The sequence below is a fragment of the Octopus sinensis genome, linkage group LG1 (assembly GCF_006345805.1).
Source record: "Octopus sinensis linkage group LG1, ASM634580v1, whole genome shotgun sequence".
NCBI lineage: Eukaryota > Metazoa > Mollusca > Cephalopoda > Octopoda > Octopodidae > Octopus > Octopus sinensis.
The window spans coordinates 186,054,081-186,078,670 of record NC_042997.1 but is presented as its reverse complement, the minus strand read 5'-3'; the positions used below and the strand labels follow the sequence as shown (position 1 = coordinate 186,078,670).

Here is a 24,590-nt window from a genome sequence, read left to right as displayed (position 1 = left end):
TCTGAGCTAGGTAGCGATCATCCCCTTTTGCTATCATTCCTGGGGCACCTATGACAACAGGTATTGTTTTAGTCTTGTAGTTCCACATTTTTTCCGATTTTTATTTCAAGATCTTTATACTTGCCCAGTTTTTGGTAGGTCTTGACAGATACATTTATGTCGATTTTGACAGTCATATCGATGAGGAGGCATGATTTTTATTTGAGGTCCTTCAATATAATGCTTTCTGTCAGTTTGAACGGTGAAGTTCCAGAGGAGTAAGATGTGGTCATTTTCAAGCACTGGAGGTGGTTTGTGTTCCCACCAGTTTTCATCATGGGGCAGGTCCAAGTTTTTGCAAATGATTCAGTGAATATATTGCGCTGCTCAAACATGCCTATTGAGATACTCTGTAGGCGCAAGAAGACTACACATAAAGACAACATGATCGACTGGACTACGGGCGTTCTTTAATATGTTGGCCTGTTAACTCTTTATCAGTGGGCATTGATCTTGGGTTGCTATGATAACCCATCTGTCTCTGATTTTAAGCCAGAAGACACTAACCATTGAGGGGTAAGGCCTTTGTCAACATTGGCATTATTAGCTCCCTTTGGGTATTTATCATTGAGAGGTTTTTCATGCCATTTATCAGTCAGAATATCTAATGCAGCAGTTTTAGCAAGGGTTTTCATACGCTTGTTTCCAGTGCGTCTAATTCTGGGATTCGTTGCATTTGGAATTCACTTAGACATTTCTTTGTCTTTTTTTTTTTACTGAGATGATGTTTTCTTGTTTTCGTGCTTTAAGACAAGTTCTAACATCAAAGATTTTATCATCATCATCACCACCACCACCACCATCATCATCATCATCATTATTTTTATGGTTATTGTTATGGTAACGAGCTGGAAGGCTTGGTAGTGCATCAGACAATATGCTTAGTGAAATTTCTTCCGACTCTTTACGTTCTGTTTTCAAATTCCGCCAAGGTCTAATTTACCTTTCATTCTTTCGGGATCGATAAAAGTTATACCAGTTAAGCACTGATACCAGTTATATCGACTTGTCTCCTCGCCCAAAACTTCGGGCCTTGTGCTTTTGGTAGAAAGGATTAATAAGGTGGCGAGCTGGCAAAATTGGTTACTGCATTGTTTCTTTCCAGATAAACTGACATCTGACTGTTGAAAGAAGACTTTAAAAGTAACTAGTAGTGATTTCTCATGAAAATGGACAAAATTTGGCATCATGGTGTTATCAAGTACCTGCAGAAAATGGCTTAACCCCCCACCAAGGACATTCATGTTCATATGGTTGCTATATTAGGGAATGACGCACCAGCTTTATTAGAAGTGCGAAGGTAAGCAGCTGAATTTAGGAGGAGAAGGGAGAGTATTGAAGATGACCCAACGTGTAGATGTCCTGTAACTGCCACCACCGAGAACATCGATCGTGTTCACTACAAGTTGATGGCGATTTACTATAACTCAAATAGCAAATACTATTAGCATATACCATAAGAAAGTTGTGAATATTCTGCATTTTGAACTTGGTGTGACGAAGGTTTCTGCTCGTAGGGTGCCACATCTTCTGACATCTGATCAAAAGCGCACCAGGTTGATCAAATGACGAGAAAATCTATCGCCATTTGAGGCAGATCCAGCTGGTTTTCTTGAACGTTTTCTAGCCCAGGTTGAGTGTTGAGTTGATCACTTCGAGCCAGAGATAAAGGAAAAGACATGCGTTGAAACTCCAAGGCCCGACGTGCTAGCATGTCATAAACGATAGGTAACGCGTCTAAAATTTAAACCAATGCTCGTTGAACAAATCAGAATAAGAATATTTTTCATCAACATTATCAAAGATTTAAGATAAAGTACTTAACAGTTGTGGAATATTTATCTGGAAGAAACGTAATTTAAATGGGAAGTTATGTACAGTTTCCATGACAATCTTTCTACAGAGGTACCAAAGTAATTTTAAAATAGCCAGCAAACGCTGCAAAATGAACATACGAAATCTTACACCCATTGATATGTACATCTAATTGCAACTAATACATTAAAAGTATGAAACACTGTGAATCAAAATGGGCCCCCAAAACCTAAAAATGAGCCAATGAATAAAAATTTCCTAGATTCACGAAATCGCGTTATATAACATAACAAAAGCAACTTGGCGTAACGCACCATAAAGTAAATGAAAAAGCAAAAAAATAATAAAAATAAACGATAAAGTTGTTAAGAAGCTAGCGATATGTAACTCAAAACCCGTGTAACTCTAAACTACATAAGCAGAACAAAACTTATAATTATGAGTGAGGAACTGAAATATAAAATAGCATTATATAAACAAAGGACGTTGTTGAATGAAAAGTTTGCTAGCGACCCAATGTCTGAGTAAAGTTGATTTATTGTGAAGATTAAAATCAACAGAAAAATTACTCCATAAAATACACCCGAGTTCAAATTTGCTACAAGATTTATATGTGACAATTTAATTAGTCATCGCTTTGTAAATATAGACTGACTAAACTTCCTGAAAACGGCTTTTATATAATTTTCCAATACATTGGGGTGGCGATCTGGCAGAAACGTTAGCACGCCGGGCGAAATGCCGAGCGGTATTTCGTCTGCCGTTACGTTCTGAGTTCAAATTCCGCCGAGGTCGACTTTGCCTTTCATCCTTTCGGGGTCGATAAAATAAGTACCAGTTACGCACTGGAGTCGATGTAATCAACTTAATCCGTTTGTCTGTCCTTGTTTGTCCCCTCTGTGTTTAGCTCCTTGTGGGTAATAAAGAAATAGGTATTTCATCTGCCGTTACGTTCTTAGTTCAAATTCCGCCAAGGTCGACTTTGCCTTTCATCCCTTTCGGGGTCGATTAAATAAGTACCAGTTACGCACTGGGGTCGATATAATCGACTTAATCCGTTTGTCTGTCCTGCGTGGCACCTTGGGTAAGTGTCTTCTACTATAGCCTTAGGCTTACCAAAGCTTTGTGAGTGGATTTAGTAGACGGAAACTAAAAGAAGCCCGTCGTATATATGCATATATATATATATATATATGTGTGTGTGTGTGTGTGTGTGTGTGTGTGTGTGTGTGTGTGTTGGTCCAACATCGCTTGACAGCCGATGCTGGTGTGTTTAGGTCCCTGTAACTAAGCGGTTCGGGAAAAGAGACCGATAGAATAAGTACTAGGCTTACAAAGAATAAGTCCTGGGGTCGATTTGTTCGACTAAAGGTCGTGCTCCAGCATGGCCACAGTCACATGACTGAAGCAAGTAAAAGAGTAAAAGGGAATAAAGGTTGGGAAATTGTATTCCCACAAATGTTAGAAAAATTGATTATAATCAATGAAGACATTTTTTTCAATAAGAACTGTTTTATTGTTACTGTGTTTTCAGTTACAATAACATTTTAAATTTTGTTCAGTCTCTTACATTACGTTCGGGAATTCAATTTGGCCGTAATATGTCTGGTCTAGAAGAACAGGAAAAATGGGTGCACGATAATTGGTTGTAAATCCAGAGACATTATTTATTGAAAGTATTAGAGAATAGACTGCTTGTAGAGGTTAAGCTCGAGTCTGTGTGTAAGCATGTATGTATATGTATTTATTTATGAGGTACACATAGAAACAAAAGCGCATGCGCGCACGCACACACACATTAAGGTATTATCTTCACTCGCTTACTTGTTTCAATTATTTGACTGCGGCCACGCTGGGGCACCGCCTTGATCGTATATATATATATATATATATATATATATTATATATATATATATATATATATATATATATATACATATATAAATATTAGAAGAAATGAGGTACTCAGAAAATCGGATTGTTTATATTTACAGATATTTATTTGTATATTACATTTTTTAATACATTTTATTACCTCATTTCTTCTAATATAAAATACCAGTACATCATCTCCAAACCTTCCAATACACACACACACACACACACACATATATATATATATATATATATGTATATATATATATACATATATAAATATGTGGAAGATACATATATATATGAATGTGTGTTTATGTATGTATGTATATATATACACTCATATATATACACGTTTCTATCTATATCTATATATATAAATAGTTATAGGCGCGGACACACACGTACACACATATATACACGTATATATATATATGTGTGTGTGTGTGTGTGTGTGTGTGTGTGTGTGTGTGTGTGTGTGTTTGCATATGTATGTATCTATATCCTATGTACCTCTCTGAATATATACAGAGAGACAAACCTATAAATATGCCAAAACAGACACCCACACACAAATATCGCCCATGCATTCATAAACAAACATAGACACGTCTACATGAACATAATGATATATCTATGTGCATACATATACACACATACACACATGTATATATATGTATCTACACATATGAGCGAAAATATCACTCTATACACACATACATACATATATCTCTCTATACACAAGAACCCACATATATTACTTATATACACATATTCACGCACACTTGGCTGTGCGTGTGTTTGCATTCATACTCATAAGTTTTGAGTGCAATGTCACTGAACCTGGAATGCCTTTAGCATTTCTAGTGAAGATCCTGTTTCTGTATAAATACGAACCTGTGGCTAACAGTGATTAAAGCCCACAGTAGCAATAAACCAATACACCTCAAGAATATATACACGCATACACATGCTTACATATATATATATCCGCGTGCTTAAATGAGTGTACATATACACATGTAAACACTCTCGCAGAAATGTGAATAAATTAGGTGTAGTTACATAAATTATGCAGTATGAATTTAACTATTAAGGTATTATAGAATACATATAACAGATTTCCACACCCTTACTTCCCTGCTTTCTACTTCTACCCCACTCCTATGTATGCATATTTACGTATCAATTTATATATGTTTGTGTATAAAGGGCGACTCCTCGTACTTACAACCAGAGCATGTAATTTTCAAAAATCAAGCCGTATATTTGAAGTGGGCTTCATATAGCATTTATGTCCTCGCTTTACAGCTGTCTCTCATAAAAACAGGTTAAGATTTGTATTAAAATAAGATTTGTTATTTGTTATTTATTATATGTATTTATACATTTTCCGCACAATTTGTACACTTTGCATTCATGCCGGAAACATCACTGATGTACGTGTACAAAGGCACACACACACACACACCACACACACACACACACTCATTTATGTATTACCAGTATACTACATCGTCTTTGGATGAATAGAAATGCGTGAAAAAACCTGCGGCCGTATGGTGTTAATAAACACAGATTTAGACCTCTGCAAATATGGTAGATATCGTGATTTAACCAGAGATTTTCTTTCTGTGGTCAAGAATCAAAGACATTTTGCGACAATCGACTTTGTTTCTTGCCCGGCATCGATAACAGAAGTGTTAAATCACGGAGTATATATATCAAACGAGTTAGCTCCCTCGATAGTAGGGTTGGTTTTCTTGTAAAGTTACGGATCATTTACGCTGTTGTTCGCATCACTACTGGCCGGCGCATTACAGAAGAGTTGGGCAAGTAAATCAACATTATATACTTACCTTTAATTATAAATTCAAATTACATCGGAGTTGGTTCTCTTTTATATATTCCCGACTAGCACTATGACCCGGCAATGCCGGGTCATAGTGCTAGTGCATGCGCGCATACACGCAAGTACTGTCCAGATCTCCGACTAATCACATACAGCTAGCTGGCATTCAATTGGCATATCAAGCTTCGGGCATTTTGATTGGGTTTTGGGTAGAAAATTCACAAAAAAGTCACTTCTATTGATTTTTTAATGGCTTTGCGAGGTGACTGGGAAATGTTAAGATGTGCACGACTACCCTTGGACGGTTTTAAATGACCATAGAAAGTGCGAGCCCTCTAACTGAAAAATTAGAGATTTGTATAAAGGACACGCACACAGACATTTTGCCGTTTATATATATAGAGATGTTAATAAAGTGTATACGATGCTGCGAAAATTGTGTAATACGTCAGTCTGGACAAATTCTATTATTCTCGATTTTGGTACAGCCAGAACTTTGGACAGTTCAATGAAGCACATGCTTGCTTCCTTCGTGCTCTTGTTTGATGGGGCTGGTGTCATCCGACATTAATGGTCCCAGGTGCGTCGTCGTGTGGAGAGCCAGCCAGGTCCACCAGTGCTCCCTATCACTGGTGATCCTGTGCCATCCCCTCTGCATCTTCCAGGATGACGTCGAGATTCTGGAGATCTTCCTTAATCACGTCCAGCCATCTGGTGCGGGGCCGACCACGAGTTATCTTGTAGTCCGCAGCTACTGCATAGAACGGGATCATTATCTATTATATAAAATCCGTTCTGTCTGTGTGTGTGTCTTCTAGGATCTCGGGCATCCTCCATCCGATTGCGTTCAAATTTGATATGTAGATACCGACAGTATCAGGGCGTGTATAAATAAGGCTTGAAAAAATTACAAAAATAGATTTCGGGTGAGAATGCGATCGATAAAGCCGTGGGAACGTGCACTTGTACGCGCAAGTACATCAGCTGTTGCGATCGATACTACGCGTACGCGGGTAAAATGCACATGCAGTTTGCGCAAAAAACGCCGGCCTGTTTGGTGTCTCAAAATTAGGTTAAATCAGTGTTTCTCAAAGGGGAGGCCTATGGGACAGTTGGACAAGTTGCTTTGAGAAAATTTGGTTTAAATGTTTGACAACTCAGCACCGTCCATTAGACGGTTGTGGGGGTGTTTTACTCGTTATACATATATTTCTTTGTATCTACTAAGGGACGCTTAAAAAAAAGAAAAAATTATCGTTAAGTATTTTATTCTGAAGGGGAAATGTAAAACTTAATTTAAAAACTTAAAAACATTTTGGGAATCTTTGAAAAAGAGATAGATGTAAACGTTGAATTTGAGCCTTCAAATTAATTCGCTAGAAGAAAAACATATTAAGGAAATTGGAATTCCAAGTAAATGCAACCTTGGGAGCATACGACTGGACAAAATGTCACGTGTGAGAAAATGTGTAGGGGTAAGAGGAAGAGATGATAGATCACGTGTGTTTTGGCCAAGGTGGTCTTGGTGAAAATAAGGATAATTTTGAGGCTGTTTTGTTCTACGTCAAGCTTGCTAGAACAGGCCTATCCCGCCACTAAAACAATCCAGCCATGATCATTCGTTTATTTTCAGTTATAAGGAATCTATTGGTGACAGTGGATTATGCATCTGTGCATGCACATACAGGCCTCAGCACGGTTTTCTTTTTAAGGAATATTTGTCCAGCGGAAAGGCCACAGAATTAGGCCGGTAAAGCTTGATGTAAAGGTCTTCGCTTGTGTTACAGTCAGAATGGGAATGGACTCACACAAACACATACATAATATATATATATATATATATATATACATATATATATATATATATATATATATATATATATTATATATATATATATATATATATATATATATAATATATATATATATATAGTTAATTCAAACATGAAAACACAAAGAAAAAAACAACAACGCGAGGACGTGGAACAAGTATAGTGTTATTGGACGCTCAGGAAAGGAAGGAAAGAAAGAAGATTTAACGTTTCGAGCGGAGCTCTTCGTCAGAAACATAGGACAAGGAAAGATCCAAGGAAGGGAAGACGGAAAGAAAAAATCGCCAACGGTACACACGCGACACAGATGTATAAATACACACACATACACACACGTATATAAACTGTTGTTCGTTATGTATGTACTGAAAGACACGAATGCTAAAACGATCAGACAGAAACATGTCCGAGGGACCAAACAGAGGTAGGGAGATATTACAGAGAGGCAGTCAAAAAGAGGAAGAAGGGAGTAGCAGGAACAAGATCTCGAAAGGAGATCTGAAGGAAAGGAGAGAAAAAGAGGAGCAAAATAAAGTAGAAAATGTAAGGTAGTAGTAGTAGTAGTAGTAGTAGCAGCAGCAGCAGCAGTAGTACTAGTAGTGGCAGCAGCAATATTAGTAGTAGTAACTACAGTAGAAAAAAGAACGAGAAGCAGACGAAGACAAAGGAGAAAAGGATGGTGTTGGTTAAGATGATGATAATGGATGATTATGAAGCAGCAGCGGCAGCGGCAGTAGTAGTAGTAGTAGTAGTAGTAGTAGTAGTAGTAGTAGTAGTAGTAGTGGTGGTGGTGGTGGTGGTAGTAGTAGTAGTAGTAGTAGTAGTAGTAGTAGTTGTAGAAGAAGAAGAAGAAAAAGAGTAAGAGGAAGAAGAAAAGACAATCTATGCCACACTGCACCGTTTTCTATTTGCTAATAGCTCGGTTGGCTCCAGAAGGTATGTTTGTAGGTGGGCGCGTTTAATAGGTGCTATACTATTAATTAAGAGCAATATAGTTGATAATGGCGGTGAAGAAAATGAAAGTGCTTTGGTCGTGGTGGTGGTGGTGGTGGAGTGGTACATATGGAACTGGAATGTCGCTGGTACTGTTTCTGTGGTTGTATTGTAGTGGTGGAATTATTAGTGGTGCATTGTGTTGGTAGAGCTAGAGGTATTGGAGTTGTGATAGCGATGGTAGTCGTAGTGAAATTGTTGTGGCGACAGTATTAGCGGTGGGTGTTGTAGTGTTGATGGCGAATTTACTGGTGCATTGAAGTTTGTGTAGTGCTTGTGGTTATGGTGGTAGTGGTAAAGATGGTGGTTGTCGTAGCGCTGCTTTAATGTTCGTGATATTTGGTGTATGCATGTAGTAGTAATATAGGTGGTGATACTGATAGCGGTGGGACGGATGTGATGGTGGTATGTACAGTGATGATGGCTGCATAGCTGCTGGATTGGTGCATTGGTGCATTGGTACGAGTACTGTGACAGAAGCACAAATTCTAGTGCTGGAGGGTCTGGAAGAATTAGTGGTGATGGTGGAGGCAGTGATGATGCTAATGGTAATGCTGGTGGTGCAGAGATAGGAACAGGAAATAGAGTTCAGGGACGGGAGTATGTAAGAGTGACGCTTTAGGTAGTAGTATTGTTGCTAGAGAGATAACAGGAAACAGTACATGATATCAGCGATCATTTCAGTTCCGAAATAGCATCGCCTCCTACCATTAATATTTTTGCGTATGCGTATGTGAATCTCCTTGTGTGTGTTTGTGTATGACTATGTTTGTGTCCCAGTATGTATGCGCATGTGTGTGTACGCGTGTGTTTTTTCTGCAGGTTACCTGTGCATGTTATGTGAAGTGAGTGTTTCAACACACACACAAACACACACAAACACACACACATACACACACGCACACACGCACACATACATGCATGTATGTGTGTGTATGCATTCGCATTGTGTATATGCATCATTGCCAATAAGTATCATCAAATATGTATGTATACATGTATGTATGTCATCACATATGTATGCATGCATATGTAGTGTACATGTATGTAAGCATGATGTGCGCATATGTGTGTGCGTCTATCTATCTATCTATCTATCTATCTATCTATCTATCTATCTATCTATCTATCTATCTATATATATATATATATATATATATATATATATATATATATATCTGTCTGTCTGTCTGTCTGTCTATCTATCTATCTATCTATCTATCTATCTATCTATCTATCTATCTATCTATCTATCAAATAATACCTTGGCATTCTGTCTGTAAAGACATACACTGCATGTATGTGTTTGGCTTACACCATTCAGATAGCAATGACAGTATGGGACAGTTTGTGCAAATATAATCTTTTATTTATGAATGAGTGTATTTATGTGTGTATAATTGTATGTGTATGTGTTTACGTAGGGAAGTTAGATAAGTAGTGCCGAGCTTTGCTTATGTATGTGTGTGTTGCTGCAAGTAAGATTATGTATAAGTTTGTGGGTATGTAAATGCTTGTGTGTTTGTATGCGTATACATTGTGCGCTAGGTACAGCTTTCACATATGTATGAACAGATGTTGTCATTATTGTTGTTGCCTTTAGCATTAAGTGGGGCCTGATCGATCAGACCTATGTTCAAAGACATTTATTCCGTGTCTATCCCATTAATTTCTTTTCTTAGGTATTTTAACCATGGCTACGTTTCAAAAATTCGAGACAATATGTCTTTAAGAGAGATTTGGCTGTTATTTCTAATGGATTGAGCAACCACATAACCGGTTCATCGTTGTATACATAAATGATGACCAATATACATTTAATGCTACAAGCTAGCTTCCTGTTTAAATTGTACTAGACAGTATTACACTTACCTGTAATATAGTCCGGATTAATCCTCTATCCACTGAAGATGACGAACCTAACATATTAAGAAATTCTTAAAACGTTCGATTTGGACTCTGATAATACAATATCCTCGAATGTTACCAAATCGAAATATCTCTATGCAACGTTGGAATTTGAACTCGGAACATAAAGACGGACGAAATACCTATTTCTTTATTACCCACAAGGGGCTTAACATAGAGGGGACAAACAAGGACAGACATAGGTATTAAGTCGATTATATCGATCCTAGTGCGTAACTGGTACTTAATTTATCGACCCCGAAAGGATGAAAGGCAAAGTTGACCTCGGCGGAATTTGAACTCACAACGTAACGACAGACGAAATACGGCTACGCATTTCGCCCGGCGTGCTAACGTTTCTGCCAGCTCGCCGCCTAATGTAATGTCCTTAATATTGACCCTATTTCTGTTGTTTGTTATCGCTCTCACAGTAAAGGCCATCTCGGATTACCTTCTTCAGGACCATTATAAATATTATCATCAGCATTCTACAACTACAGCTACAATACTATAACTACCACTGCTACTGATACCACCAAGCAACTATTACCATCATACCACTACTACTTTAATCCTACCATCCGCACGAATAGCAAGATTGTCACCCCCAGCATCAGCATCACAAGAACCAGATTAGCAGGACAATATTGCCATCGTGCCACTAACATAAGTAACATAGCATATTATTGCGACGACGGCTACCGCCATCACGGCTACCACCATCACCATCACCACTACTGCCACTACCATCACGAAGGCGACGACGACGACGACGACCACCACCACCACCACCAGTATCATCACCACCACCAGCATCACCACCACTAGCACCACCACCACCACCACCACCACCACCACCACCACCACCACCACGAGCATCAGCATCAGCATCTCCGCTACGTCTACTTCCACTATCACCAACACCATTACAATACCTATTTCTTTACTACCCACAAGGGGCTAAACACAGGGAGGACAAACAAGGACAGACAAACGGATCAAGCCGATTACATCGACCCCAGTGCGTAACTGGTACTTATTTAATCGACCCCGAAAGGATGAAAGGCAAAGTCGACCTTGGCGGAATTTGAACTCAGAACGTAACGGCAGACGAAATACCGCTAAGCATTTCGCCCGGCACGCTAACGTTTCTGCCAGCTCGCCGCCGTAACACCATCACAATACCATCAACTCCAACAGTAACACCAAAATAACCATCAACACCACCACCATCACTCACAACAGCAACAGCAACATCATCATCACTAGTGTGATTACTTTAACAACTACCAACATCTGCAGCGGCAGCAGCAGCACAAACGCCAGACACCACCATCACCACCACCACTACCACCGTCACCGCCATCTCCGCCGCCATCACCACCACCACCATCCTAGTGTTACAATAATCGAACCTGAAACTGGAATTCTAAATCAAAGACATGGTCTGTGGGAATCCGGTTACTAATGAGATTTAATCTGAAACTGAGGTTACGAGATGGATGGGGTGGGGGTGGGGAATTTAATGAGAAGAGGACTATGTGATGGTGGTGGTGGGGGGGGCAGGAGAATGATTGTAGAAGAGGGTTGGGGAAAAGTTGGGAGAGGACTTAAGGGGGAAAAGTCTTTAATAGTGACGGTGACATTTGATCATACTGCAGTAATACATGGCATGTGCAGACACGCATAAACATGCGCCAAAGTACGAACGACTACGTGTATATATTTATGTATACATACATACGTACATACATATATACATACATCCATGCAAAGATGAATATATACGTACATACAAGGTCATAATATATATATATATATACATATATGTAGGTGTTTACATATGCAGATAATGCATGTACTTGTGTACATGTGTGTGTCTGTGTTTGGTTATGCGTATGCACCATCTGATTGGTAGGTTCATTTCGCAAACCCGATGTATGTGTGTATATGTATATACATATACATATAAGTATATATATATATATTATATATATATATATCTATATATATATAATATATATTATATATATATATATATATAATATATATATATATATATATATATATATATATATATAGGCGCAGAAGTGGCTGTGTGGTAAGTACCTTGTTTACCAACCACATGGTTCCGGGTTCAGTCCCACTGCGTGGCACCTTGGCCAAGTGTCTTCCACTATAGCCTCGGGCCGACCAAAGCCTTGTGAGTGGATTTGGTAGACGGAAACTGAAAGAAGCCCGTCGTATATATGTATATGCGTGTATATATAGGCGCAAGAGTGGCTGTGTGGTAAGTACCTTGTTTACCAGCCACATGGTTACGGGTTCAGTCCCACTGCGTGGCACCTTGGGCAAGTGTCTTCTACTATAGCCTCGGGCCGACCAAAGCCTTGTGAGTGGATTTGGTAGACGGAAACTGCAAGAATCCCGTCGTATATATGTATATATATATGTGTGTGTGTGTGTGTGTGCGTGTATGTTTGTGTGTCTGTGTTTGTCCCCCTAGCATTGCTTGACAACCGATGCTGGTGTGTTTATGTCTCCGTCACTTAGCGGTTCGGCAAAAGAGACCGATAGAATAAGTACTGGGCTTACAAAAAAATAAGCCCCGGAGTCGAGTTGCTCGATTAACGGCGGTGCTCCAGCATGGCTGCAGTCAAATGACTGAAACAAGTAAAAGAGTATAAACATATAAGTATATATATATATATATATATATATATATATATATATATATCGCCACAACTTTCTCTCACTCTTTCTTCTGTTGGTATATCCGCTTAGCCAGCGGGGTGGCATTATTCGAAGGTTAAAACAATGCGAAGCGCATTGTGACCAGCGATGTGTAGCAACATCTGATAGCCTGGTCGGTCACGGTGACCACGGTGATATATATATTATATGATAATAAGAAAATGGAGAGTTTTAACAGATAAACATCAATTTATTAACATATCGAAATATAAGACTAAACCGGTGAAGTTTGGATGTTAACATCCCTTTTTAAGAGGTATCTGTATCCTCAAAATGACTACATATGTATGTGTCCGTTTTTCCGTCTTTGTTTTGTATACATTCGAGGCTTTCTTCCAAGGAATCTAATGCTCTTAGCTTAGATTTTCCTTGGGGCTGACAAGATTGGAGCAATCTCAAGATTAATCAGCCGAAATTGCGAGGATGATCCGGTTCTTGACTGAAGATTGAAGGCTTCGAATGTCCCGTCCGTGTTTTTTGTATCGTCTTCTAAATGTTTTGCGTTCTTGTCCCAGTTTGTATTTTTTTTTACACACACACACACACACACACACACACACACACGCACAAACACACACACACACACACACACACACACACACACACACACACACACACACACATATATATATATATATATATATATATAACAAAGTGAAGTTGTAAAGTACCGTACGAGTGGAATTATATATGAAAGGTTTAAAAAGGCAATTTTAAAAGATGTTTATTCACTTGACCGGTTTCACATTTTAGAAAAAGATTGTCAAAAGTAACATGTAAAAGCTTTGTTGTGTTAGGTACTGGTTGTCACAAAATATTATAATACATATATACATTCTTTGATAATAATAAGAATATGTTAAAAACAGTTTACAAGGAAAAATCTTGGGAAAATATAAAAAAAAGTTCATTAAAATATTGGGCACAAAAAATTACAATACATATATACATTCTTTGATAATAATAAGGAAATGTTAAAAACAGTTTACAGAAAAAAAATTTTTGAGAAATTATTAACAAGTTCATAAAACCTATTAGGATTTCATTAAAAATCCTGTTTGTTTGGAAGTATCTATGGATGGAAGCACTCCGTCGGTTACGACGACGAGGGTTCCGGTTGATCCGATCAACGGAACAGCCTGCTCGTGAAATTAACGTGTAAGTGGCTGAGCACTCCACAGACACGTGTACCCTTAACGTAGTTCTCGGGGATATTCAGCGTGACACAGAGAGTGACAAGGCCGGCCCTTTGAAATACAGGTACAACAGAAACAGGAAGTAAGAGTGAGAGAAAGTTGTGGTGAAAGAGTACAGCAGGGATCACCACAATCCCTGCCGGAGCCGCGTGGAGCTTTAGGTGTTTTCGCTCAATAAACACTCACAACGCCCGGTCTGGGAATCGAAACCGCGATCCTACGACCGCGAGTCCGCTGCCCTAACCACTGGGCCATTGCGCCTCCACTGAAGTATCTATATACATACACAGAAAACTATAAGTTCAAAAAGGTCATATTTTGGTAGTATGTATATATATACACGGAAAGAGATATATTTAGTTTACAAAGAATTTGGGATGAACTGACCTCTTTCACCATTTTATTGTAAAAGTCTTTTACAACTTTGTACGGTCTGCCAAAAGATATATATGATCTGACAGGGTTTAAAACGCCACTGTCGAAAAAATTTCTTTCATAGTCAATTACGGTCTTCTTCAGACAAGAATAAACAGCAATCATATGTGTGTGTGTAGGTGTGTAGGTAAGCGTATCAGTGTGAGCGTGTGTGTGTGAGAGAATTTAAAAGTCGTGCACCATAACCTAACACACGTCCATAATTTAAGATATCCCATTAGGTTTAATTACAGGCGAACATTGTCCCTAATGAAAACCAAATGAAGACATATATATAAAATTTCCATCATTCCTTGCAATAAAAAGAAGATATATAAATATATATATATATATATTTATACATACATACATCCAACCATACATACATACATACATACTACATACATACATACATACATATATATATATAATATATATAATATATATATATATATATATATATATATCTTAGTCGGTAACATAAATAGGTCTTACCCAATCTGGCCTCCGACAGGGACATACTCAGTCGAGCCGCACCCTACTACAATAAGACATTAATAAGAAGTGGCTTCAAAGAAAATCATGAATATGTGTAACAACTCCCACAAAACAGAAGTAGTAAAATATGTTTTATTGAGTTGAAATCTGTTAATAACCATGAGTACATAACTTCCAATGTAGCAAGTAAGCTTTTGCTCTTTTAATGGCAAGTGCCATATATTAGCAGAGCAAAATAACATCTGCAGAAGTCACTGAAAAGTGCTATAGGGCTCATAGAGATGTCATTCGCTCCAGATACACGCAGATCACTCCCTCTTCTAGGTTAGAGGAAGGATTATTTCATTTCTCTATTTCAATACGAGAGGAAACTGAAGGATAGTGTAAGCTAGAGCTTTGTTTAAGCATCAACCACGTACTTTAATGAATCAGGGAGATGTAAATTATAACCGACTGAAAAGTTTAACAACTTGATGCAATGCTTCAAGCTCTTAAACAAAAGACGATGGGAAATTTTGTATGTGTGAAGGCATATGAACAAATTTCTCCTCAAAAAACCACAACTGCAGCCCATGTAAGAAAGACTGCCACTATTGCTATTAACTACGATAATAGTAACTGTCCCGCATTTAATTACGTATCATATACTTAACCACTATATTCTCTCCTACAGTAGCATACACTTTATTCAGTACATGTGACAAATGACCGTTCCTACAAAAGAACAGCTACACACTAAAAATAGGCCAGCCCTACACTGCTTCAACATGATCCATCTGTTAGCACTCGATCAAAGTGGCTCAATGAAACATGTAAAAGGAATAATTCAGCTCTATGTTTTACTTTCCTGAATCTCCTAACCAAAGTCTTCTATTTGTCACCTAAAGGAACACACATTATGAAGATCTAATTACCAGTGAACTAAATCATCAAATTTAAATAAATAAACCCTACAGCATGAGGTTACTTTTACAGCCGTATGTACAGACATGGGGCATTTGGGAAATACATTCATTTCACAACCACGTTGTTTCAGGTTGAGTCCCACTGCATGATTCCTTGGGCACACTATGACCACAGGTGGCCTTGAGTAAAATTTGATAGTGAGAAATTGAAAGTAAGACCGTCGTATATATATATGTATGTGTGTCTGTGTGTGTGTATCAGTGTGTGTGTGTATCTGTGTGTGTGTGTGTGTGTGTGTGCATGTGCATGTGTGTGTACATAAATATATGTGTTTGAATGAGTGTACGTGTTTGCATTTATATTTGTTTACATTCATTAACTAAGGTGTCCGATAAAACAAGTACCAAATGCTGAAATGAATACTGATTCAATACGTTCGACTAAACCCTTGCGGGTTGTGCTCCAGTATGGCACTGGTCAAACAAATGAAACCACTAAAAAAAAAAATTAGAAAAATGAATGACTATTTCCGTATATACAAGCATATGAAAAATAACTTAATATTTAACATAAAGTTAGAGTAATATATAATTTTTAGCACCGTAGTTATTCAGCTTTTCAACACCATTACAATTTTAATATAATGAAAAAGCTTATCTAAGACATTTATTCAAAACAATGCATGTAAATTTAATTAATATGTGTCGTTTTGAATAATATAAATTTGATTTGAGTTGTGAAAGCATAAATTTGTTTTGAGCATAAAAATTTGATTTAAAAGTTTATAATACCGAAGCTGGTAGACAAAGGCATCAATCTACAGGTAAAGTATAATAAAATACATGTAAAAGCTAATATAAATAGTTATCGCTTGACCTATGGATGTGGAAGAAGATCGCTGTCTTTTCTAAACTCACTCCATACGATGCATAAATCAGTTATTCTCTTTCTGCACTTTCTAAAATCGATCCACGTCATGTATAAAGTCGTCAGTCTCTTTCTACTATTTCTCAAGAACATCATGTCAGTCATTAATTGATCTTTCATTCCTCTGCACATTTCCCGACCGCCTTTCTGTTCATCAGACATTAAGTGTTTCTCATATAGGTGTCAATATACCGCTTCCGCAATTATCCCTGTCAGGTGTTTCCACATAATTGGTAGACACGTAATTGACCGGAAATTTGAGCAGCGTTTCCTTTCGATTTCTCTTTCAGTATTTAACAGGTTCTTCCTTTTGTGGTACTTCCTCTTGGATAGGCACTCATTTAGCAGTATCACTATATATTCAAAGAAGGCTCGTGAGTGTACTTTAGCTAATAACCATAAAACAGGTTGTCGGTACTCTTATTTACATCATCTACACCACTTGACGGATATTTGTCCTCATCTTGCTTGTTGTTAACACAACGTTTCGGCTGATATACCTTCCAGCCTTCATCAGGTGTCTTGGGGAAATTTCGAAACTGGTGCACAACAACCTCCTAAGCAGACGAAGTACAGATATGAACAGCATATGGGAACCAGTATTAAAGAAGGATAGGAAAATATAAGATTTATATGCCCGAAAATTCACATCATTATATCCCACGGGCATACGGCGTAGTGGTTAAGAGTGCAGGCTACTAACCCCAAGATTCCCAGTTGATTCCAGGCAGTGACCTGAACAACAACAACAACAACAACAACTGAAGCGTTAGTATTTGCTACTATTAATGTCTTCGTTAAGGTGGCGAGCTGGCAGAATCGTTAGCATGCCGGGCATAATGCTTAGCGGCATTTCTTCTATCTTTACGCTCTGAGTTCAAATTCCGCTGAGGTCGACTTTGCTTTTCATCCTTTCGGGGTTGATAAATTAAGTACCAGTTGAACATTGTGGTGAACGTAATCGACTTACCTCCCCCCACCGAAATTGCTGGCCTTGTGCCAAAATTTGAAACCAATATTAATGTGTTGGTATCAATAATATTTTCACAGATAATCTAATCAATCACACTGTTTCTCTTTGATGATGTCACTCTTAAGCTTAGTTCGATCTTCCGTCTTCAGATTAACTGATTTCAGGGCCTCCGATTCCTTCCTTCTTAATTTTTTCTAGAAATTCTAGAAGGTTTTCATCAATGCTATTCCATTAAATCTCTTAACGCCTCTTCTTGATCTTCTTCCAAAAGCAAACTTCTGGTTGGCAACGTTGGTTGCATCATCTCGATTCTCAGAGGAATTACCAACCAAATGTTTTTGATAAGTTGGCTCTTGCAATTCTAGGCTGATCTGTATTTCTTCAATTTCTTAGAGAGATATTTTCTATTTCTTGTACACAATACTTGACCTGCTGGCTGTTGTTCATATATCATTAATATTGTCCAGCTTTCTTTTCCATTACCATCTAGCTGATTTCCTGTTTTTACTTAACCCTTGGTACAGCAGTACAAGGATGATGACCGGATCTGTGCTACCGTACTGCCGACTACCTACCGGGAGGTAGTCGACATCATGCCCTCACATGAGGATAGTGATTTTAAGATTATCTGCAGTGAGAATAATTCTCCTGTGAATAATTACTACGGTATAGCAGTGCATGTATTTCTGTATTTCTCAAATACAACAAACCACGTTACTGAAGAGTTACATAATTCTCCTTCATAACAGAACGGTTCATTCACAAACAGTGCTGTCCAAGAATTTGGACCTGGAGATCACCATTTCCAGCGACTTCGAGGGCCACCTTCCAATGGTGTCGGGCGTCAACGAAGATCCCTCGACTACAACAAGACGATCAAAGTTTTATTTTTCCCAAGGTCTGAGGTCTCCCGCTCCTAAGCCCTAGGCCATCACCTAATCACCCTTACCCGTCTTGTTGCTTAACAACAACAACAATCACAAACAGTAATCGCACCAATGTTTCTTAACTCGCAACACTAAGTTCAACCTATCCGAACGCCTGTTATTAAATAGGATGTTGCGTATCATAAGTCTCATGTATAATAGGTTTCATCCGAGTGATCGAGAAAATCACCTCAGAGATTTAATCGGCTGATAACAGATGGATTGTATATAGTATTCGGAAAACAAACTGAAGTTGAAGCATTGTGATGCTTCAACTGTAATACCTGAATAGCAAAATTTTGTTCTGTCTTTGATATGTTCATATCTATTCTCGGTTACTGTTATATTTTCAAATTTACTATCTTAGTGATATATATAAGCCGATGAATTGGTTGGGTTGTAAGAGACTAGGATAAATAACTTCCAGGCATACGTTCCTGGTTTCTCTCCCACTCTCTACCCTTCTCATTCTTTCTTTCTTGCACGCGCTCTCTATTTTGAGTTCAAATACGACTGACGTCAACTTTACCTTTTAGTCTCTCGGAAGCGATAAATAAAATACCAAGCCTGCCCTAAAATTCGATTTTCCCCTTTTCGTCTGTTCGTATGTTTATGTTTCTGGAAGAAATCGATTGTGGTCAAACCGGGGCAGGAATAGTCACCACCAGGTCTAAAATTGCCCGAAATGTGCCGTATATCACGACGGTGCTCCTACGAGTGCGTTAGAAGTAGTGGGCCCCAAGAATGCAGGAAAGAAATTAGATCATCCAATGATTGCAGGAGTAAATCAAACCATTATCCAAGGACATATTTACTCATAAAGATCTATTTTACTGGTACTTGATGTGCTGTTCACTTCAACCACAAAAATAAAACGGATTTCCTCGAGAAGTATAGATTTTACCAGTCTTTTTTAGATCTTAGAGAAACAATATCTGGTTTCTCGGGAGGGAAAGAAAATCTGGTGACAGTAGTTTAACATAATCGTTGTAAGTGTTCAAAGTATCAACTAAGACTTCCTTCCTGCCCCTACCCTATCAATAAACACCTTATCAGATTTCAAATTGAAACCACTTGTCTTAATTCAAATATCTTACGGTAATATGGCACACAATAAAGATAAGACTCATAATTAAAATTATAACCAAATATTTCCTCGATTGACTGCATGCAGAGTCGATGTTAAAGTGTTGGCTAGAATGCCATGCAGTACCTAATCCGGTTCTCAAGTTCCGAGATCAAATCCCGACACCGACCTTAACTCTGACGTTTAGCTTTTTCGGATATGATACATAAAAAGCTGGTCTATAACGACGGGTTGTTAGAATTTTTCCGGACATCTACTTTACTGCGTCAAATTCCGTAAGGCGATTTAAACCCTATCTAAGGTCAAAGTTAATTACTCGACCACGGGCCCACTACAGATTATGAAAGGTGCAGTGGGTGAAAGAGGGTTCTAGCCCTGTGCTCATAAGTATGCGGATCTGTTTGTATGTATGTATGTATGTATGTATGTATGTATGTATGTATGTATGTATGTATGCTTGTATGTATGTATGTATGTATGTATGTATGCTTGTATGTATGTATGTATGCTTGTATGTATGTATGTATGTATGTATGTATGTATGTATGTATGTATGTATGTATGTATGTATGCATGCATGCATGCATAAATGTATGTGCGTATGTATGTGTTTTATTCTTTTATTCTTTTACTTGTTTCAGTCATTTGACTGCGTCCATGCTGGAGCACCGCCTTTAGTCGAGCAAATTGACCCCAGGACCTATTCTTTCTAAGCATAGTACTTATTCTATCGGTCTCTTTTGCCGAATCGCTAAGTCACAGGGACATAAACACACCAGCATAAGTTGTCAAGCGATGTTGGTGGGGGACAAACACAAACACACACATTCACACACACAGACATACACACAAACATATATATATATATATATATATGTATGTACGACAGGCTTCTTCCAGTCTCTGTCTACCAAAGCCACTCACGAGGCTTTGGTCGGCCCGAGGCTATAGTAGGACTGAACCCGGAACCACGTGGTTGATATGCAAGTTACTTACCACACAACCACTCATTTCAAGATTTCTTGCCAATAGAGAAAGAGCCGGTTTCTAACCTTGATTCAAGGTTTCTTGAAATTCCTTGGAATTTCTCTATCAACAACAGGGTATTTTTGTTTGTATGTATATGTTGAGATTTGTATGTTTTGCTTTATGTATGTATTCTCATGCATATAGTTGCATATATAGCCTATGTATGTATGTATGTATGTATGTATGTATGTATGTATGTATGTATGTATGTATGTAACGTAAAACATCAAACATTATTATTTTACGATATTTTATATAATATATCATAAGAGATATTCATTGGAGAAATATCCCTTCAAAATATAATATATCAAACCAGTGTATATTGGATGAATATCCCATTAAGAGGTTAAACTATATATATATTAAGAGGTTAAACTATATATATATGTATATATATATATATATATATATATATATATCACTGTGGGTGTGCATTTGTATGTTTGTATATATATATATATGTGTATGTATGTGTATGTGTGTGTGTGTGTGCATGATATTGACATATACATCATAAATTTGACGAATCAGAATATATCCAATAAATGCCAATTTTGTGTAACCTGATAGGGCTGACCTTAAAACGAGATATGTTATCAGTTTTGATAATTCGTTATATTTCTCAAAACCTACCAATTTAACTTCGCGGATGATTATCTAAAAAAAAATTTAATTAAATTAATTCGTTTTTTTTGTTTTGTTTTTTGGTAGGTGGGGGTGGGGGTGTTTGCTGTAGTTGTTTTTTCCACTCTTTTCACAAGCTTTTTCTCTAAACTTGCTAAACGAACCCTAGTAAAGTAAATTATTTAATAAACTCGAATTAAAAATTTTATATCTATTTTTTAATACTCTTTTTTTACTCTTTTACTTGTTTCAGTCATTTGACTGCGGCCATGCTGGAACACCGCTTTTAGTCGAGCAAATCGACCCCGGGACTTATTCTTTGTAAGCCCAGTACTTATTCAATCGGTCTCTTTTGCCGAACCGCTAAGTGACGGGGACGTAAACACATCAGCATCGGTTGTCAAGCAATGCTAGGGGGACAAATACACACACACAAACACACACACAGGCACATATATATATACATATATACGACAGGCTTCTTTCAGTTTCCGTCTACCAAATCCACTCACAAGGCATTGGTCGGCCCGGGGCTATTGTAGAAGACACTTGCCCAAGATGCCACACAGTGGGACTGAACCCAGAACCATGTGGTTGGTTAGCAAGCTACTTACCACACAGCCACTCCTGCGCCTATAATGTTCTATGACTTTTGAAAAATGAGGCAAATGAAACATAGATATAAACGAAAATAAAAATGAATTAACGCGAATGAGGCACAAGAATCAATAAAACAAAAGTAGCATAGATATTGATTTCAAATTTTAGCAAAAGGCCAGCAAGTTTGAGGGAGGGGTTAAGTCGATTACATCGACCCCAGTTCTCAACTGGTACTTTCATCGATCCTGAAAGGATGAAGGGCAAATTCGACCCCTGAGGCATTTGAACCCAGAACATGAAGACGGACGAAATGCTGCTAGCGTGTTAACGACTGCGCTGGCTCCCTTGGTTTAAAATTTTGGCACAAGGCCAGCAATTTTAGGGAAGGGAGTAAGTCGATTACATCGACCCTTGTGACCATCAGTACTTATTTCATGGATCTCGAAATGAGAAAAGGGCAGCGTTGAGCTCACCGTAATTCGAACTCAGAACATAAGGCGGGATGAAATGCCGCTAAGCATTTTGCCTGCCGCGGTAAGCCTTCTGTCAGTTCACCGCCTTAAGAAGAATAAATATTAAAGTTATTGCAAGGAGTGGTTGTGTGGTAAATAGCTTGCTTACCAACCACATGATTCCGGGTTCAGTCCCACTGCGTGACACCTTGGATATGTTTCTTCTACTACCGCCACGGGCTGACCAAAGCCTTGTGAGTGGATTTGGTAGGCGGAAACTGAAAGAAGTCCGTCGTATATAATATATATATATATATATATATATATATATATATATATATATATATATATATATGTATGTATGTGTGTGTATATGTTTGTGTTTCTGAGTTTGTACCCCCCAACATCACTTGACAACCGATGCTGGTGTGTTTACGATGCTGGTATGCTAAATTAGCGGTTGGGCAAAAGATACCGATAGAATAAGTACTAGGCTTACAAGGAATAAGTCCTGGGTGTCAATTTGCTCGACTAAAGGTGATGCTCCAGCATAGCCATAGACTGAAACAATTAAAAGAGCGTAAAAGGGAATACTTTCTTCTTCTTCTTCTTCTTCTTCTTCTTCTTCTTCTTCTTCTTCTTCTTCTTCTTCTTCTTATTATTATTATTATTATTATTATTATTATTATTATTATTATTATTATTATTATTATTATTATTACTTTTTTTTTTCTTCTTTCAAATTTTCTTCCATTTCTTGCCGAGTGTCTTCCCGACTCCTAGGGCAAAGAAACTCATAGTGTATATTGGTAGGCCATTAAACCAAACTCAGTAGTTCGTTCATTTTTTTTTTTAATTTTTTTTTTTTAAAGTTAAATTAAAATACATGAGCAGCAACAGTTCTCACATCGACAATGCTCTTCTCAATACGTGTGATGTACCAGTTAAGACAATCTTTTGCACTTCTTGCAGGGATGGTAAGCCAGGGATCATTCTCATATAATTTTCGGTTCCCTTCTTGATCATTCCTAGTGCTCCTACGATCACTGGTATTGTAACCGCCTTGAGATGCCACATTTTCTCAATTTCAATGAGTAGGTCTTTATATTTTCTGAGCTTGTCAAACTCTTTCGCTGAGATATTATGATCACAGGGGATGCTCATGTCGATCAATAAGCAAACTTTATTGTTTTGGTCTTTCACAACAATATCTGGTTTATTGGCCTTGATGGTTCGGTCTGTATGTACTGGAAAGTCCCACAGAATGGTTACATTTTCTCCTTCAGTTACAGCCTCAGGGTGGTGATTATACCACTTGTCGGCAGTTTTGATATTGTAATGCCGACTTATTAGCCAGTGGAGATATTAGCCAACTCTGTCATGTCTTAATTTATACTCCACTGGTGCTAAGACTTTACATCCAGAGATTAGGTGGTCCACTGTTTCAATCATGTCGTTGCAGAATCGGCATTTTGGGTCTGCTCCATTTTTCATCACATTGGCCTGGTAGTTCCGGGTTAATAGGCTTTGGTCTTGAGCAGCCAGGATGAAACCTTCGCTCTCTGCTTTTAGCCCTGAGCTCCGCAGCCACTGAAGGGTTTGCTTCTGGTCAACATCAGCTTGTTTGCTGCGGGTCACATATTTGCCGTGCAGGGGTTTCTCCTCCCACCTATCAGCCAATTGCTCGTGCGCTTTTTTCATTGCCATCATTTTCACCTTCTTTGCAACAATAGTTGCCGTACTTCCCTCGGGTTGTTCAGTTATTATTATTATTATTATTATTATTATTATTATTATTATATTATTATTATTATTATTATTATTATCATTATTATTATTATTATTATTATTATTATTATTATTATTATTATTATTATTATTATCATT

At 37.9% G+C, this 24,590-nt stretch overlaps 1 long non-coding RNA gene across 1 annotated transcript; it reads right to left on the bottom strand.

Moving 5' to 3' along the window:
* Window positions 1-521: 521 nt before the first annotated feature.
* Window positions 522-18,740, bottom strand: LOC118766459. The gene is made up of 3 exons (XR_005002393.1): window positions 18,730-18,740; window positions 1,155-1,160; window positions 522-677 (listed from the first exon to the last, which is right to left on the bottom strand). It is a non-coding gene; the product is annotated as an uncharacterized LOC118766459 (long non-coding RNA).
* Window positions 18,741-24,590: the final 5,850 nt, after the last annotated feature.